The 4527-nt window shown below is 52.3% G+C and overlaps 1 pseudogene across 1 annotated transcript; it reads right to left on the bottom strand.

Annotated features, from left to right (window-relative positions):
- Positions 1–350: 350 nt before the first annotated feature.
- LOC309603542 (olfactory receptor 14A16-like) lies at positions 351–1274 on the bottom strand (annotated as a pseudogene). The gene has a single exon. The product of its transcript is annotated as an olfactory receptor 14A16-like (transcript).
- Positions 1275–4527: the final 3253 nt, after the last annotated feature.

Raw genomic sequence — 4527 nt, 5'->3', positions numbered from 1 at the left:
CCAGGACTCTTTTCCCCTCCACCTCTGCACACAGGCACTGCCCCTGCAGCTCCAGAGAAGGTCTCAGTAAAGGACCTCAGACAAACAGGTCACTGCAGGGTTGTTTATTTTGTTTTAAAACACAGAGAGCACAGCTCGTCATTACACAGTCTCTGGGTCACACAGGACAGGTAGATACTGACTTAGGAATGGTATGAGTAATGGCATTTCTTTGTGGACAACATTATTGCAATGAAGAAAAGCTAAAAACCAAACCAAACCAAACCAGACAAACTACCAAAGTCAGGCTGGGCCTATAGTGCTTTACACTGTGAGTGATATACAGAAGAAGATGGGCAGTTTATTGCTGCCTAAAGCCATCCAGTCACCAGTTTCCACACTGCATCCTTGAGCTCCTGGTTCCTCATGCTGTAGATGAGGGGGTTCACTGCTGGAGGCACCACCGAGTACAGCACTGCCACCACCAGATCCAGTGATGGGGAGGAGAAGGAGTGCGGCTTCAGGTAGGCAAACACTACCGTGGTGATAAAGAGGGAGACCACGGCCAGGTGAGGGAGGCACGTGGAAAAGGCTTTGTGCCATCCCTACTCAGAGGGGATCCTCAGCACGGCCCTGAAGATCTGCACATAGGACACCACAAGGAAAACAAAACACCCAAAGACTACACAGGCACTAACCACAAGAAGCCCAGTTTCCTTGAGGTAGGCATCTGAGCAGGAGAGCTTGAGGATCTGGGGCATTTCACAGAAGAACTGGTTCAGGACGTTGCCTTGGCAGAGTGGCAGTGAGAATGTATTGGCCGTGTGCAGCACAGCACTGAGAAACCCAGTGCCCCAGGCAGCTGCTGCCATGTGGACACAAGCTCTGCTGCCCAGCAGGGTCCCGTAGTGCAGGGGTTTGCAGATGGCAACATAGCGGTCATAGGCCATGGTGGTTAGAAGATAAAACTCTGCTGAAATGAAAAAGACAAATACAAAGACTTGGGCAGCACATCGCAAGAAAGAGATGGCCCTGGTGTCCCACAGGGAATTGGCCATGGACCTGGGGAGAGTGGTGGAGATGGAGGCCAGGTTGAGGAGGGAGAGGTTGAGGAGGAAGAAGTACATGGGGGTGTGGAGGTGGTGGTCGCAGGCTACGGCAGTGATGATGAGGCCGTTGCCCAGGAGGGCAGCCAGGTAGATGGCCAGGAAGAGGCAGAAGTGCAAGAGCTGCAGCTCCCATCCGTCTGCGAACGCCAGGAGGAGGAACTCATTCATGGAGCTGCTGTTGGACATCTGGTGCTTTCGGTCATGGAAACTGCCAAAGGAGATAAAAGAGAAAAATTCAGAGAAGCTTCTCTGAGCCAAATTTCATTCATTCATTGTGAACTACCTAAGGGTGCTTTTCTTCCCTGGGGGACTGTTATGCAGCTCGGAGGCTTCAGCTCTGGTTTGTGCTGGCTGAGTGTGCTGTGCAGAGCCGTGCCCTCTCCCCAGGGGCTCCTGAAGGGTCAGCCCTGCTTTCCAGCAATGACCCATGGAGGCAGCAACAGCCCAGTGTGTTTGGAGGGAGGTTTCCTGGGGAGGAGTTCCCTGTGCTGCACTGGAGCGGAGGGCAAAAAGCCCAGAAGGATGATTTCTTCCCCAGAGGAAGGTGGGAGATGAAGTGTAACAAATGTGTCTCATTACACTGTGTTTTAGTATTCAGACACCCCCATCCCACTTGGGAAATGGTCTTGGAAAGGGTTACATTCCCCCGTTGCCCCATTGCTCTCAGTGCAAACCTCCATCAGGGCTCCCATCCAGGAGGGCTGCTCTGTCCATCACCCTGGTGCCCAGCTGCTCTGGGCTTGCACCGCTCTCAGCTGGAGGAGGACTGCACCCAGAGGTTGCTCTGCCAAAGACACTGGACTGTCCTGGGAGCAGAGGGGTGCTGTTCCAGGTGCAGAGTTCAAAACACCTCTCCTTTCCAGCACAGCTCTGCAAAGTATGAGGAAGAGGACAGGGCAAGGATGCTGATTGGCATGGGCAGATCGGGTGCTCTCAGACATCTCCAAGGTCCTACAGGAGAGCTGTGCCCTTCTGGAGGGATGCTCACAGCCCCGCAGGACTCCCTGTCCAGCACAATCAGGTGTCTTAAGGTGCTGTCTGCTAAGGGAAGCAGTGCCTTATTCCAAATTACATATTCCAAAGTGCATATTCCAAATTACAGTCTCATCGTAAGCCCTCTCTATCAAGTGACCCGGAAAAAGAACGACCTCAAATGGGGCCTTGAGCAACAACAAGCCTTTGAACAAATGAAATGGGTGACAGTTCATGCAGTCGCACTTGGGCCAGTCCGGGCAGGACAAGATGTAAAAAATGTGCTCTACACCACAACCAGGGAGAACCTGGAGCCTCCGGCAGAAAGCACCGGGGGAGACTCGAGGTCGACCCCTGGGGTTTTGGAGTCGGGGATACAGAGGATCCGAGGCCCGCTATACTCCAACTCAAAAAGAGATATTGGCAGCATATGAAGGTGTTCGAGCTGCTTCAGAAGTGGTTGGTACTGAAGCACAGCTCCTCCTGGCACCCTGACGGCCAGTGTTGGGCTGGATGTTCAAAGGGAGGGTCCCCTTTATACATCATGCAACTGATGCTACGTGGAGTAAGTGGGTTGCACTCATTACACAACGGGCCCGAATAGGAAACCCCAGTTGCCCAGGAATCTTGGAAGTGATCATGGATTGGCCAGAAGGCAAAGATTTTGGAATATCACCAGAGGAGCAGGTGATGTGTGCTGAAGAGGCCCCACTGTATAATAAACTGCTAGAAAATGAGAAGCAATATGCCCTGTTCACTGATGGGTCCTGTTGTCTTGTGGGGAAGCATCGGAGGTGGAAAGCTCCTGTATGGAGTCCTATACAAGAAGTCACAGAAACTGCTGAAAGAGAAGGTGAATTGAGTCAGTTTGCAGAGGTGAAAGCCATCCAGCTGGCTTTAGATATTGCTGAACGAGAAAAGTGGTCAATGCTCCATCTCTGTACTGACTCATGGATGCTGGCAAATGCCCTGTGCGGGTGGTTGCAGCAATGGAAGCAGAGCAACTGGCAGCACAGAGGCAAACCCATCTGGGCTGCCACATTGTGGCAAGATATTGCTGCCCGGGTAGAGAACCTGGTTGTAAAAGTACGTCACGTAGATGCTCACGTACCCAAGAGTCGGGCCACTGAAGAACATCAAATGTTCATCCCCAGGACATTTCCAGAGGGTCCTTTTGAAGAAGGACAGCAAGGCAGCATTTACCCGAAGGAGAAGGTGGCTAGGTGGGCAGTGGGAGATGGGAATTTCCTTCTGCCTTGTGGAAAAGGCACGGAGACCCCAGTTCTCATTAGTACTTGTCTGAGCTGCTCCTCAGCCCCTGCAGACACAGAAGTATCCGTGGGCAGTGCCCTGCTGCCAGGAGGGTTCTGCAGGGCAGAGCTGAGCACACAGTGGGGGGGACTGGGTGTTTGAGCACAGACAGGGAGGAGACGTGGGGACAGAGAACCAGCCCCTGGCAGGGACAGCTCCAGGCAACAGAGATGTGGGCAGGGAGTGAAAGGGATCTGCTCCCAGAAGCGCCATGGGAAGGTGAGGATTCAGGCACCTCTCTGCCATCCCCTGCACTGCAGACGCCTTCCCTGGAGCAACTCCCTGGTCTCCTCTCCCAGCCAGAAGAGCCTCTGTCCCCATGGCCCCAGGGTCCAGGGCATGAGTTACCTCCTGCACAGCTGGACCTCCAGAAAAGAAGCACATGGGTCCTACAATTAATATTTATGTGTGCTTGTGTCTGTGAGGTGGAGAGCACAGCTGGGTGTGGAGAAGGCTTCCCTACATGCCTCTCTGCCTTCCTCTTCTTGCTTCATTGTCCTGGTTTCAGCTGGGATAGAGTTAATTTTCTTCTTGGTAGCTGGTATGGGGCTGTGTTTTGGGTTTAGGATGAGAACAATGTCGAGGATACACTGACGTTTTGTTCTTGCTAAGCAGTTGCTAAGTGGCATTCACCGTGGTAAAGGCCTTTTCAGCTGCCCATGCTCTGCCAGGTGCACAAGAAGCTGGGAGAGGGCACAGCCAGGACAGCTGACCCAGGCTGGCCAAGGGGCTATTCCATACCGTGTGACGTCATGCTCAGTATACAAACTGGGGGAGTTAGCCAGGGGAGGGGCAACGATCGCTGCTTGGTGGACGGGCTGGGCATCGGTCAGCGGGTGGTGAGCAATTGTAGAGTCTATCACTTGCTTTGTATTACTATTGTACTATTATTACTTGTTATTATTATTATTGTTATTATTATTATTACTACTGTTCTACTTCTATTTTACTTTAGTTATTAAACTGTTCTTATCTCAACCCACGAGCTTTCCCCTTTTGCTCTTCTGATACTCTTCCCCGTCCCACCAGTGGGGGAGTGAGCGAGCGGCTGCGTGGTGTTTAGTTGCCGGCTCCGGTTAAACCACGACATTCATTTATTTTTTTTGGAGAGTGGCAGTATCCTTCCTTGATTCTCTCCCTGTCAGTGGTGCTCTTG

This window comes from Platalea leucorodia (assembly GCF_965183815.1).
Source record: "Platalea leucorodia genome assembly, contig: HAP1_HAP1_SCAFFOLD_124, whole genome shotgun sequence".
Taxonomy (NCBI): Eukaryota; Metazoa; Chordata; class Aves; order Pelecaniformes; family Threskiornithidae; genus Platalea; species Platalea leucorodia.
Note: the sequence above shows the minus strand (reverse complement) of the source record. Positions and strands in the feature narration are given on the sequence as shown.